Genomic DNA, 14861 nt, shown 5'->3' with positions numbered 1-14861 from the left:
CACCCTGCTCCTCTCCTGAGCTCTCTGCAGGGGCAGCCGCTCTCAGCTGGCAGCAGGGGCCGGGCAGTGCCCCCAGCAGCCCTTGTGGGGCTCTGGCCCTCCCTGGGAAGCAGCCCCACACCCGCAGCCCGGGAGCGCCGTGCCTGGCCAGGAACACCCACCCAGCCTGACAGAGCCGTCCATGCCCAGGAGGATGTTGGAGCTCTTCAGATCCCTGTGGATCACCCAGTTGGAATGGAGGAAATCCAGGCCCTGCAGACACTGAGAGAGAACAATGTGGTAAATGGGTATGATTCATGCTGATAAAATTGAAACAGTAATCGATATTGATACAGTAATTAATATTTGGAAACAGTAAAACAGTTAAAAGTTGTAATGCCAAAGAAGAAAGGGAGAGGAGGGGCTCCACCCCCGTCTCCTGGCAGATGTTCAAGGATAGGAGGAAAAAGCAAGAGCTAACAGTTACTAAAAATTAACAGAGTGAAGGGAAAATCTGCTTGGGTCCTAGGAAAATGCCCACTATAAGAGATTTATTGCTTTGATGCTCAAACGTAGTAATATGTTAATTTTGGCTTACATTATACTGGCTTGGTGCACATGTGTAACCCAAAGGTGAATTAAAGGACAAAGAGAAAGAGGAGAGGTCTTCATCCAAAACGACCTCCAAAGACTTGTGCGACCACCAAACCAAGTGGTGAAGCGTGCACGGTAAAGGTGGTGATGAGGGCAGAGGTAAAAATGTGATGAATCAAAAATGGGAGGAGATGACATGGACACATGACATATAAGGGGGGAATCTTCACTTGGCAAGCTTGCACGTGAGGTGGCAAGGGTCCAAGAGCCCTGCACTCCGTACCCCCTGGTTATCTTTTGCTTATGCGCTATTATTTGAACCAAATGATCCCTTATTTTTAATCATATTATATTGTCAATATATATTTTCTAAACTATTAAATTAAAATTGCTGCTATCTCAAATATTGTTTGTTTTTTTTTATGATGGGATAATTGGGCAAACATAACAACAAGAAACACGAGCGCAAAAACCAATGGCCGGAATATATCACACAAGGAAGGACAGTTCAGAATTGTGCCAGCAGCAGCTTTGCTGTGACAGGCCAGGAGTGCAGTGCACACAAGCTCCAGGCAAACGGTTCAAGGCAAAGCTGAGAACAGCAAATCTCAAATCCAAACCAGACAGAGAGTACCACAACAGCAGGAGAGAGAACAAGAACAGAGCAGAAGTGCAGTGATGCTGGCAGGCCGTTCACTGCAGAGGCTCTTTCTTCCCCAACTCATAAAAACAACACAGAAACAAAGCCCTGAACATGGAGCCTCTCCTGTTCTCATGCCCTGTTTGGAAGGACCATCATGTCCCAGCCATGGAGTGACAAGCAGGATCCCTCACCTCCCGACTGACAGCTGCCATCTCTCCTTCAGCCATGTGTGTCTGTCTGACAACGTCCTGCAAACTTCCTCCATCCATGTATTCCATCACCAGCCAGAGATCTCCATCAACAAGGAAGCTGGAAGAGGAAAACAATGGCATGGAGATGGATGTGCAGAGCTCAATTGCCCCATGGAAAAGCCTGGAGTGGAGTTTTGATTCCAGGTCACTTGTCAGTGAGGACAGAATCAGATGGAGAGACATTCCTGCCAGGCTGCACAGCCCTTGGAATCTGCACAGTCTAAAGGAGAAGGAGACACCTGTGAGAAAGGAGAGGTCTTAGATGGCAAGCAGGTGAAAAATGCAGTTTAGCAACAGCCCAGATCCATGCGGAACCACAACCCTTGGCCCCAGCTGGTTGAGCATCTGAACTCATCAGTTCCACCATTCCCTGCAGAACAAGGCAACACAATTCCCAGGGTTATCCAGGGGAGGAGGCTGTGCAGCACTTGGGACAAAAGCAGTCAGAAAACCTTTCAGAAAGTCCCGTGACAAACAGGCAAGGCCAGTGAAAAATGGGCAAATGAGGCATTTCTGGAAACAAGAACCTGATCTTCCTGGCATCTGTAGCAATGGAAAAGGGCTGGGAAGAAGAAGCCAAGGGAAATAATTTCTGCTGTGGTTCATCAGACTTGCTGGGAGACACAGCAAACGGGGAGGAACTTGAAGGAAAAACCAAAGCAAAGCAACAAAAGCACTTGGAGGGAGTGAACTGCCAGGCTGTTGTTTTGGGAAGATGTGGCTGGGTCAGGCATTTTCAAAACAGGCTACGGACTCCGGATGCCAAAAAATGTTAACGCAGGGCCCAGGCACAGGATAAGAGCTGAAGTACTCACCTGTCCAGAAATTTGACAATGTTGGGGTTCTTCTTTTCCTTCAGGAGCAGGATCTCATTCACAGCTCGTTCCCTGTTCTGCCCTCTGAGACTCATTTTCTTTATGGCCACCTGAAGGGACATTGCAGCCCTTTAACTGCAGGAGTCTGTGCCAGGAGGCCACAGCAAACACGGAGCGAGTCTTTGTGGAGCAACGGAGCTGGGCTGGGCCCAACTGCCTTGGGATGGGACACCAGAGCTCAGCAAGGGCCATTGCCACAGCCCATTGCTCTGCCAGCTGGGGGCTGCTTACAGGACACACGGCCAGAGACATTTGGCCTTGCAAGCTCTGCAGAAATGGTCCCTCAGCTGTCAGCCTCAAAGCTCTAACAACATTCTCTGCACCTACAGTCCCCTCAAATGGCCTCAACATTCTCATTATTATTACTATTCAAACACATGTTGCAAGCAGGAGGTAATTCTGGTTCTGTGAAAACAGAGCAAAACAGCCAGGAACCCTTTAGCAATTCTATGGGATTTGCTCATGATTTCAGATCCAACTGCTCTGTATGGGATTGCACAACAAAGCAAACACGCACATCCATTGCTCAGGTGATGCCTCTCACAGGCTGTCACTGACACCAGACCCAAACACAACTGCAGGATTTAGGAGAGAGCTTTGCTCTGGACATCCATCTTCTAATTTCTCTCCCTCTCCCTCTGTGAACAGCTGAAGTAGGACTAATACCCCAAACTGAGCCCAAGCAGGAGCTCTCCCTAATTACGGCTTGAGGTTCCCTTTGAAAATGAAAGGCAGGATGGAAAAACTGCTAAATAATGTTCCTGTCTGAGGCTGGGATGAAGATTAATTGGGCCTCAGTCTCGAGCAGCTGATGCATTCACACTTTTGGATATGAAGACCAAGCCAGGGTGTCCTGCTCTGACAGACACCACTGCCCTCCTTGCATTCCTTGGGCACTTGAGAAGGACCAAGTCTGTCCCAGCTGTGCTCTGCAGGCTGACACTGCTCTGCCTGCAGAGGAGCAGCCTGGGCAGGAAAGCTCTGCTGGCCCCCAGAGCTGCAGCCACAGCTCCCAGCAGAGGGGAAAGCCCTGCAGAGCTGCCGGCCGTGCTGGGCGTGTTGGCACTGACCTCTCCTCCAGTGGCCCTGTCGAGTCCTTTGTAAACGGTTCCGAAAGCCCTGGAGACAAAAGAGCAGAGAAGAAAGAAGCAGCACTTTAGGCCCTGGCAGTGAAAGCCAGCCCAGACAGGAGATCTCTGCTGCCTGCAGCGTTCACAAACACCTGGGTGCATCGACCCTTCCAACAGCAGCACAGCAGCCACCAGCCCTCTGCCATGCAAGGTGTGCAAGAGAAAACTGAGACCCAACACGAAGGAATTGGGCTGGAGCAAATCCCAAATGTCCACCCTGAATTGCTTTAGCTCAAATCCTGAGGTGAGAAATGGGTGTCTAAAGAAGTGGAAAAGAATGCATTTCATCCTTTTCCATTTCCTGCCTAAGACCTGCAGGATCCACAAGGGCCCTGCCATCAGGCAGGCGATGCATTTTCCCCCAGAGTGCATCAGCTCTGTGTCTGTTACTGAATGTATGGGGTCTGCTACCTGTGCTAGAATAGACCACTTATTAGTTCATCTCTGGTTTCTGTTTCTAAACCATTAGGTTGATAATCCTGACCAGTGGATATTTTTTGACGGAAAATATTTGAAAGAAATCTTCTTGAGAACTGTTTTCTGACAGTCACCAGAGGGTGAGTTGCTCTTTTAGGCAATCCAGCTCCAGGGACAGAAGATCTGCCAGGTCCTGCTCCTTGCTGCAGGCAGGACACTGCCAGATTCAGGGGCCTTTGATGGCGCCTTCTGACCACAGTTATCAATTCTGATCAGGACTGAGAGACAGCAGGATGGTAGCCCAGTGTCTGAAGGTGCTTTGGGATCTCCTGAGCTCTCACTTGATCCTGCACCAGCACAACCCCCAGCCCTGCTTGTGCAGAAGCAGCTGCCGTGCACTTACCCTTGGCCAATCTGCTCCACTTCCTGGTATTTCTCAGCAGGCTCCGCCTCGCTCACGGTGTTCCCTGAAAGAAAAAATGTGGAAGATGCTCCCTCCCAGAGTGAGAGCCTGCCTTGCAGCAGAGCCAGAACCAGCCCCACACAGCACTTGCTCGGGCACCCAGGGACAGAGCAGACATACTCAGCTGCATCAGGCACCACTCCCCTCTCCCCTCTGGCTGCAGGGCTGTGCTGCTGTCAGAATGTTCAGCCCAGGATCCCACAGCAGAGGGAGCTTCATTGTCCTCTTTCCAAGCAGAGGGAGCTTCTCCATCCTCTTCCCAAAATGCTGCAGCTTCTCCATCCTCTTCCCAAAATGCTGCAGCTTCTCCATCATCTTTCCAAGCCAGGGGATCCTTGCTGTCCACTTCCCATGCTGGGAGATGTTCACTCTCCTCTTCCCAAGACACAGGATGTCCTCCATCCTGTGGGAGGAGGATGGGAGACGGGAGATTTCCTCCATCCTCATCCCACTCCGGGAGATGTCCTCCATCCTCATCCCACACTGCCAGTTGTCCATTGTCCTCATCCCACTCCATAGGAGCTTGGCCATTCTGGTCCCACACCAGGGCACATCCACTGTCCTCGTCCCACGCTGGGAGATGTCCCCTGTCCTTGTCCCACCCCGCGGGAGCCTCGCCGTTGCATTCCCACACCGCGGGGTGTTCGCCCTCGTCTCCCAGAGTAGCGGGAAGTTCACTGTCATCTCCCGGCACTGAGGGAAGTTCACCATCGGCCCCCAGAGCAGCGGGAAGCTCACTGCTGTCTTCCTCCTCTTTGGCCTCCTCTTTGGAAGCACAGGGAGACCCAAGAGGTGCTGGTGCTGCTTTTGTGCCCTGTGGACAGACGGCAGCGTGAGGGACGGGAAGTTCTATCTCAGTTATCACCTTATTTATCCTCAGCTGCACATCCAGCTGCACTACGCAGAAAATGGGTTTGGAGCTGTTCCGACTAACAATGGGCTAAAGTCGGCATTGCCACTTATTGTTGGGAATTCAATATTCCACCATGGCTAAAGCCAGCAAACAATCCTCTGCCTGCAAAACCAGACCTGCAGCTCTTCAAAAGCTCTTCAGCAGAAAAGGAGAAAACTGATGGGAATTCCTTTGCTGCTGCTGCTGCAGGCACTGACAGGAACTTTCCTTCAGCCTCCCAGGCTGGCACTCGGCTGCCACATGCCGAGCTCACAACTTGCTGCACAATTCCAAGTACCAAAGGTTCCTTTCCCACTCACCGAAGGAGGAGCTGCTCGGAATGTAGACATGAGGTGCCCTGAAACGGGAGACATGAACCAGATGCTGTTAGGAGACAAACTGCCAGTGGTGGGAAATGCCATGGAGCAAGGCAACCCCCAGAGAGCATTTTGCTTTCACAGCATCCCTCCAGGAGCCACAGTCCCTTCCCACAGCAAGCAAGAGAACAGCACAAAATACTGGGCTGGGTCAGTTCTTGGCTGGAGCAGCAAAGGGAGGGAGTTCCAGGCTCTGCTGGCACAGACTCCCTGCTTGAGGGAACAGAACCCCCCAGGGCTCATTGCAGATGCTGTGCATGCCCCGCTGGCTGCAGACACCCCCTTTTCCAGCTGCAGCTGCTGGCAGGAGCGCTCCCAAAGCAATGGTGTCTTCATGGCAATTTGGTTCCAAAGTCAACTCAGCTCCGGAGGAAGAACAGAAAGCACACAGCAAGCCCAAAGCCACAGATGCTGCAGCAAAGGAAAACCTCGACTTACGTGCCAAATGGGTTAAAAAATACCCCGAATAAGCCACAGAGTACACAGTGCAAACTGCAGCAGCCACGTGCTGCATCATTTTGGCTGTGCTGCACACGTCTGCAGCCTGTAGCCCTGCAAGCACAGAAGGACACCCGTCAGGGCTGGGCTGGCTGCTGAGAATGCCTCGGGCAGGAGGATCCTCCGGCAGCGAGCCCAGAGCCACTCTGGGCACTGAGGCCTCCGTGTCCCACAGCAACGGGAACACCACGGGGACGTGGCGCTGTTCCTGTGACATCCCAGCAGCAGCTCACGCAGAAACCGCCTGGAAGGTTCTCCTGTGTCACAAAGGAGCACAAAGAACCCTCCCAGGGCACAGCCCATGGCCCAAAGGGTGCAAGAGGAACTCGGAAAATGCAGCAAACAAGGACACCCCACAGCCCAGCCTGAACACTGAGGAGGAACAAGGACGGCACCAAACCAAAGGAAACGTGACCATTAGTCACTGATACTTCTGACTAAAAGCAGCGACCCTTGTTCCATCTGGGATCTTTGTTCTGGTTCTAAATGCTGGCAACGTTCTCCACTCTAAATACACAGAAGGCAGGAACTGGGGAGGAGGTGGGATTAGGAAGGAGGAGGAGGAGGAGGGGGAGAGGAAAAGGAGGAGCAGGAAGAGGAGGAGCAGGAGCAGGAACAGGAGGAACAGGAGGTTCCAGTGCCCCCTGCGGCCGCGGGTGCGGGACCATCGCCCCCAGCTCATCCTGCAGGTGAGCGGGGAGGGGGAGCCCGTCCCAAATCTATCGGGGGGGTCCTTGAGAGGGTTTTTTATTGGGGTGTGTTTGGAGCTTGCAGATTGTGGAATTGACCCCAAATATCATCTGGTGTCTCTGGGAGGTTTTTCTCTTTGTGTTCATAAGTTTGGATGTTGCGGGACCCCAAAGCCGAGCCCCTTGGGGGATCCTGGGGGCCCACGTAGCCATTGCCCAGTATGGGCAGGAGAGGACATTGGTCCTGGGGACCCCCGGGAGAGCAGAGGAGGGGAACCCCTGGGACCCCCAGAGTGGGGAGAGCAGAGAGGGGCGATCCCAGAGCTGGGGGGCCCCGGCAGACTGGAAAGGGGGGGAGCCTGGAGAGGAGGGACCCCTGGGATCCCTGGGATCTCAAAGCAGAGCATCAGGGGAGAAGGGACCCCATGGACCCCCAAAAGCCCCTGGATCATCCCTAAGCAGGACGCTGGAAAAGGGGGAACCCCTGGAGGCATTTGACCCCTATGATCCCAAGGAAAGGAAACCGCTGGAACCCCAAAAGTGGAGAGATCAGCAATAGGGAACTCCTAGGAGAGTTTTTTGGGGCTGAATCTTGACATTGTGGAGATTTTCATGGACACAAGACTCCTGCTGAGTTCCAGACATGGAATTGTGCAGAAGGAGCCTCCACTCTAAGGTCCTCCCATCTTGGTTTCCCCCAAATCAGGGTTTGTCATTCCCAAGCTGTGGACAGAATGAGGAGGAGGAAAAGCCCCAGAGATCCCTCACGAGGAGGGGCTGCAAACCCAGCCCAGGGAGGTCTGAGGAGGAAAGAGCCCCCCTGAGTCAGGAAGGTGCCCAGAGATGCAGCCAGAGCTCAGAGCTGGTGGAGAAGCCTCATGGCAGGGAGAAGCCCCACAAGTGCTTGGAATGTGGGAAAGGTTTCAGCTACAGCTCCACCCTGATGGAACACCTGAACATCCACACTGGGAAGAGGCTCTGTGAGTGTGGGGAATGTGGGAAGAGCTTCAGTGGGACCTCCGACTGAGCTTCAGGAAGCACCACAAGATCCACACTGGGGAAGGGCCCTAGGAGTGCTTGGGATGTCAGAAGAGCTTCAGGTGGGATTCAGAGATCGTCACTCACCAGCACTTCCACACCAGGGAGAGGCCCTGCGAGTGTCCCGAGTGTGGGAAGAGCTTCGTGCGCTGCTCCAGCTCCATCCCCCATGGGAGGATCCGCGCTGGATGGTCCCCAGTGATCCCTGTTGGGCAGAGCCCTGGTGACCCCTGTTCTGGGTGATCCGTGTTGGGTAGGGGGAAGGTGTTGGAGAGATTTCTTTCCCTTCTCCTTGTGCTGCTGTGATTTGGTTGGTAATAAATTCCCTCCGTGTTCCCAGGCCGGGTCTGTTGTGCCCGTGTGGGATTTGCTGCGGGATCTCTCCCGGTCCTTGTCCCCACGCAGGAACCCTCGGCTCCATTTTCTGTCCCTGTGCGGCTGCGGGGGGCAGGGACAGAGCGGCTCTGGGGGTGCCTGGCATCGGGCCAGCGTCACCGCTCGCCACGGGCAGCCCTGAGATGCCGCGCACCTGGGCACGCATTGCTGGGCTCACCTGAGCTCCCACCTGCCCAGCGCCCCAAGGTTCTTCCTGCCCAAAAAACCCCCAGCCCGGGGCTGCAGCGTCCCGGAAAGGCCTCAGCCAATCAAAACACAGCCAAAACGCGCCGCAGACAATGAGCGCGGTGGGCGTTGTAGAATCATCAGTTTTGTGGCGGAGCCTCTGAGATCGGTTCCCCAAAGTGGCGGCAGCCAATGAGAGCGCGCGGCGCTGCCGAGCCCGCCCTGCTCCGGACTGGCGCTCCCAGCGCAGCGCGGCTGCTTTGGGGCTGCTGCTCCGTGCCCGGCCCCGGCCATGGGGCGAGGGGCGGCAGCTGGGGCCCTGCTGGTGGCACTGGTGGTGCTGGGAGCCCCCCCGGCTGCGGGCGCGGAGCTCTCGGGTGAGCGGGGGGCGGGAGGCGCTGGGACAGGGGGGGAGAAGGGGGAAAAGGGGGCGAAGGGGGGAGCCCGGAATGGAGGGGGAGGAGGAGGGGACCCCCCAAAAGGGAGAGCGGGAGGGGTTGAGGGGTGGGGGGAGGTGAGGAAGGGGTGGGAGATGGTGGGGAAGTGGTGAAAAGGGGAGAGTGGGACTCCAAAACAGGAGCCCAGCGCTCCCCACCCGGACCCGTCCTGCGTCCCCCGCCGGGGCTGTTCGGGGAGAGGGAGCGTGGGGGGGGCCCCGGCCGGGCCCAGAGCCCACCGGTGCCCCAGCCCGACCTGCCTCGTCTCAGTCCCTTGATGAAGAGGCCTCTTACATCTCTCCTTGTCTGTCACGGTGGTTAAGGACGGGCGAGAGGGGTCTGCTCTTGGAGGAGGGACCACCCCGAAGCTCAAAGCAGCCAGGCCGAGAGGTGGGGACGACTCCAGAGCTATTGTGCAAAAAGGGCAGGGTGCCCTGCGAGCTCAGTGTGGCATATAGCAAACAACACCCGTGGAAAACCAGTAAGCTAGCAATACTTTCAGGCCTCAGGTACATGACATTCCCCCCACCACTGGTTCAGCAAACAGGGTTTTTAATTTTTCGGTGGTCGCTCTCCATGACAATCGTGAGGTAGATGAAGGATATTTTGGACAGATTCTCACAGAAGTCTTTGTTATTCTTCTCGAAGTTCATGAGTTTGGCAGGACCTTGGCTGAGCAGCAGTCTGTGTCATCAATTAATAACATTTTATGAAACTGATGGCTTCTCATGTCACTTCCTTATCTACAAGTCCCTGGCCCTATCTCTGAGCAGATTCATAGCATCTGTTTGTAAAGACACTTTCCTCTTCAGTCTTTCATGGAGGTTCCCCGTTTATGGGACATCCCCCAAGGAGCAGGGTGGCCCCCTTGCTGCAGCTCCACCCCTCTGGCAGTGCTCAGCCAATCAGAGCACACGGTGCTGATGACTCAGTAGTTGCCAGGCAGACCCGCACTCCCAGCGTTCCCCATCTGTGCCCCCCCCTCGGCCCCAGCGCCCCCCTCGAAGGGGGATTTGGGGAGGTGGGAGTGGGGCAGCGCCAAGGCCGGGCCCCCCCGCGCTGTCCTGGTGGGAGCGGCTGCAGTGGGGACCGAGTGCGGGCGGGAGCGGCCGAGAGCCCAGCGCTGCCCCAGCCCGACCTGGCCCAGCTCCATCCCTGCCCCTGCCGTGGGATGCTGTGGGTTTGGGGGGAAGAGGGAGCCGGCAGTGGGAGCTGGGCCTGGGGCAGGAGGAGAAGGGAAGGAGAAGCAGGGCTGAGGAACCTGGTCAAATGCTGCACGTGGGACAAGGTGGTGGGATTGTGCAGGAGAAGGGGGAATAGCAGGAGGAAGAGGAGTGTGAGGAAGAGTGGAGACACAGGAGGAAGAGGAGGAGCAGAAATAGGAGGCACCACAAGGTTCCACCTCTCCCTGTGTCTGCAGCCTCCTCTCCAGCCCTAGGAGCGTTGCCCCCCCACCACATGCAGCCCTCCGGGGAAGGGGGATCCACGATTTTCATGGGGGTGAATATTGGTGTTTCTGAGCTTTATTGGGGTAAATACTGGTACTTTGGTGTTTTGCAGAGGCTGAATCTTTACGTTTTGGGGGGTTCTGGCTGAATCTTCATGTTTGGCCGCTATTGATCTGTTTCTTGATGCTTGTAGGATTTTTGCGCTGAATCTTGGTGTTTTGGCAGTTCTTACAGACACAAGATGCCCAATGACTTCCTGAGATGAACTCAGGCAAGGAGGAGCCCCCAGCCCAAGACGCTCTCATTTTGTTTTTCTCCCAAACCAGGATTTTTCATTCCCAAGCTGCGGCCAGATGGAGGAGAAGAAAATTCCTGGAGATGCTGGATAAGAAGGGGCTGCAAGGAGGAAAGACCCCCCCCTGTCCCAGGAAGGCGGCCGTTGATCCAGCCAGAGCTCAGAGCTGGTGGAGAAGCCTCATGGCAGGGAGAAACCCCACAAGTTCTTGGAATGTTGGAGCCGCAGCTCCAACCTGAGGAAACACTAGACAATCCACAGTGGGGAAAAGCCCTTTGAGTGTGGGGAATGTGGGAGCACCTTCAGGACAGTCTCTGGTCTAATCCAGCCCCAGGTGATCCACACTGGTGAACGGCCTTATGAGTGCTTGGAGTGTGGGAAGAGCTTTGCGGGGAGCTATGCCCTGAGAAGCCACCACTGGTGCCTCCACACTGGGGAGAGGCCCTACAAGTGTTCTGAGCGTGGGAAAAGGTTTCAGTCCAGCTCCAATCTCCTCGTATATCAGCAGATTCACACAGATGAGAGGCCCTTCTGCTGCCCTGACTGCGGGAAAGGCCTTAAGCAAAACTCCACCCTCATCAAGCACCGGCGCATCCACACCGGGGAGAGGCCCTACGAGTGTGGGGAGTGTGGGAAGATCTTCTCCAGCAGCTCTGGCTTGACCCGACACCAATGGAGGCGCCACTGAGGGAAGCCCTGTGTGTGCCCTGAGTGTGGGAAGAGCTTTGTGTGCTGCTCCAGCTCCATCCGCCCTGAGAGGATCCACGTTGGATGATCCCCAGTGACCCCCCTTGGGCAGAGCCCTGGTGATCTGTGGTCCAGATGGTCCATGTTTGGAAGACATTGGCTGGGAGGCTCCACATCTTCCTGGCTCCCATGGGCACCTGGATGAACACAGGGGCAGGAACATCCACTGGGACACAGACCAACAATGGGAATTCCTTGGGGACAGTGGATTTGTTGACTTTCAGTCCCAGAAACTCTTTTGCGTTCAGTCATATTTTCTGGTAGCATCAAGGAATACTGAATGGTCTGGGAGTTTGTTAAGTAATATGGAGGGGGAGCGGCACTGGAGACAAAAACCCCTCACCCCAATGTTCATGTTGCAACAGGGCTTATTTTTTCCCAAGCCCTCTCTTATGAAGGGCATTGAAAGATCCCATCTGGATGCCCTCATTGGTTTGAGCTCCACACCCCTTTGGGTCCTGGCCAGCGAGATGCCTGCAGCCTTGGGAGATATGTGATTGGGGGAGGCCCTTGTCCCTCATGGTAACATCTCACCCTTCTTGTCTTTATAAAGTTTTGTGAAGTGCTCTCTGTCATCCATCTGCAAGGGCCCTTTGCAAACAGGGCAACAGAAAGCAGCACGGATCTAATTTACACTGGAGCTGCAGCATTCACTTCCAGGACCTGTTAGGGAGGAGCTCAGGCCACAGGCATAAATGCTTATACAAATTGCAACTTATCTCTGCAAGCAGAAAGCTATTTAACCCTTAACCCATTTAACCCTTAGAGGAAAACTCAACTATTAAAAAACAAGCTGTAACCCAGTTAACCCTTGGAGAAAAACCCAACTCCCAGAAAACAATCTGTAAACAGAAAAACAGTTTATAAACGTTTGAAAAAAACTGTAAGCAAATCAAGTCCCTATATGAACTGTGCATGAGGTAGGTGATCATTTGTGATCTACTGTTGAGACGACATCAGGATGCTGTCTATGATTTTCAGTGTCCATTGAAATGTATTTTAGGCAGCTGAATATCATAAGGTTATTGTACTGTTGTATTATTTATTGTAAAACATGAGAACATGACATTACTTAAAATTCAATGTGGGGGTGTACTTTCACCCCAACCTTTTTTCCCCTTTTTTCTTTGTATAATAAATAAAAATAGGAACACAAATGGAGTTTGAATACTATTACTTAGGGGGCTACTGAGGGGGTCTCTTTTTCTATCAGGACTTGAAAAAACCTCTTCCAGATGAGGCTTTCTCATTTATCTCAATGTAAGAATGATTTAACTTATGCAAAGTTTCATCTAGGTTTACTAATATATTTTTCTTTACCAGCCAGGTTCATGGCTTGATCAGGGCAATAACCTTGGTTGGGAGATGTTTTCTGTGTATATATTTTAAAAACAAGCTTTTATTAATATCTAGTGCAAGAAGAATTTTTGGCATGAATAACAGTGCAAGCAATATACTTTTCCCCCTTTGTTAGAAGTCAGAATTTTTGTTATTGACTTTAATAGATTACTTTTAACTTTTAAAATGATGACAAGTGGCAGAATTTCAGTTAAAAAACTTTGCAACTGAAATTTGCTTATGATAAATTGATGTTCTTTGTGTACCTCAGTGGATATTCTTTGAATCTCACCCATTTATCTTGAAGCAATGCAAGAATAGTTACTAGGAGTACAGAAAACAGTCACTAGGAGTAAGAAAAGACATGTTAATACACATACTTGAGTTTCTTTAAGACACAGTAGTACCTGCCTGAGACAGAACTGTAAACGTTTTCTAAATAACTTTAGCAGAACTAGCGATCACAGGCTTATCAATTTTGGTTTCAGCAAATGCAAACAATAATAATAAGTATTGTACTATGAACTCTAAGGCAGATTTTACAAACAGTTGTACATTTTTGTAACTCTTGTGTGATAACCCTTCAATATTTTTACTCTTGGCATATGTTATTAGTTTATTGGAGTCTTTAGAATATGAAAACCTTGATATATCAGGACGTAAGGTGGTTGTCAAGCTCTTGAGAGGTTGTCCTGGTTTAGGGCAGATTTGTTAAAGAATCTGCAAAGGAGGGCCCCTCCAGAAAGCGAAACCCACACGGCCCCTCCCCCCAACCGGTTCGGGAAAAAATTCCTCGGAGAGAGGTGGAAAGAACCTGTTTATTTGACTGGCCCCGCACCCCCAGCACACAAAATGAACAATACCCGATGACACTGCTCTGAGAAAGATGGCAAAATCAGAAAGTCTCTTTTGGGGGTGGTTGCTCTGTTCTCAGTCCCTCCGGCGCTGGGCCAGCTGCTGCAGCTGAACCCTTGGTGTTCCCGGGTCTCAGTCCGGAGCAGGTTCGAGATGGTCACAGGAACAGGAGAGGAGAAACAGTCCAGGAAGGAATGTGGACTGTTTAGCTAATAAGCAGAGGCAGAAAGCAGAGCAGAAGCAAGAGCAGAAAAAGAGAGCAAGCAAAAGCAGCAAGCTGAAACTGGAAGTGAAAAAACAGCCTAATGTACCGCTTTCCTCTGTGTCCCTGATAAGAGAAACCCAAACAAAACTTCCACTCTTCAGAGCCGGTCTTAAAGGCACAGAACAGATGAATGGGGATATACAAGCATCATAACGTCACCCCAGGACATTCCACCCCTTATCCCCATATCATTCTTACCCCACACTCAGATCTCCCTGAGGTACACATCGTGTTGTTCCATCTCTTTGCATTATCCACCACATGCAACCTGGTCCCTGAGCAAAGACAACCCCACAAACGGGTTTGTCTGTACTCGAGGCAGAACTGATCCACACAGTCTTCCCTAACAAACCTCTGATATGTACCACTGGGACTTTGTCTCCTTCTGTTACATTCAGGGACTCAGACTGGGCAGGACCTGCTCGGTTGGTGGAACCTCGGGTGTTAACTAACCAGGTGGCTTTTGCCAGATGCTGCTCCCAATTCTTGAAAGATCCCCCACCCAAAGCTTTCAACTGGGTTTTTAGTAGTCCATTGTACCTCTCCACTTTTCCTGCAGCTGGTGCATGGTAGGGGATATGGTACACCCACTCAATGCCATGTTCCCCAGCCCAGGTGTTGATAAGGCTGTTCTTGAAATGAGTCCCATTGTCTGACTCGATCCTCTCAGGGGTGCCATGTCTCCACAGAACTTGCTTTTCCAGGCCCAGGATGGTGTTCCGGGCTGTAGCATGAGGCACAGGGTAGGTTTCCAACCATCCAGTGGTGGCCTCCACCATGGTCAGCACGTAGCGCTTGCCCTGGCGTGTCTGGGGCAGTGTGATGTAGTCAATCTGCCAGGCCTCCCCATACTTGTACTTGGACCACCGCCCACCGTACCAGAGGGGCTTCACTCGCTTGGCCTGCTTGATGGCAGCACACGTCTCACAGTCATGGATAACCTGAGAAATACTGTCCATGGTTAGATCCACCCCTCGGTCTCGTGCCCACTTATAGGTGGCATCTCTGCCCTGGTGGCCTGAGGCATCATGGGCCCATCGAGCTAGGAATAACTCTCCCTTATGTTCCC

At 52.7% G+C, this 14861-nt stretch overlaps 1 protein-coding gene across 2 annotated transcripts in view; it reads right to left on the bottom strand.

Annotated features, from left to right (window-relative positions):
- LOC102065444 (class I histocompatibility antigen, F10 alpha chain-like) overlaps window positions 1-14861 on the bottom strand; it is a 469176-nt gene that overhangs the window by 92014 nt on the left and 362301 nt on the right. The gene's annotated exons all lie outside the window — the stretch shown is intronic.

This window comes from Zonotrichia albicollis, chromosome 31 (genome assembly GCF_047830755.1).
Source record: "Zonotrichia albicollis isolate bZonAlb1 chromosome 31, bZonAlb1.hap1, whole genome shotgun sequence".
Classification (NCBI taxonomy): Eukaryota; Metazoa; Chordata; class Aves; order Passeriformes; family Passerellidae; genus Zonotrichia; species Zonotrichia albicollis.
This window is presented reverse-complemented; position numbering and strand designations above follow the sequence as displayed.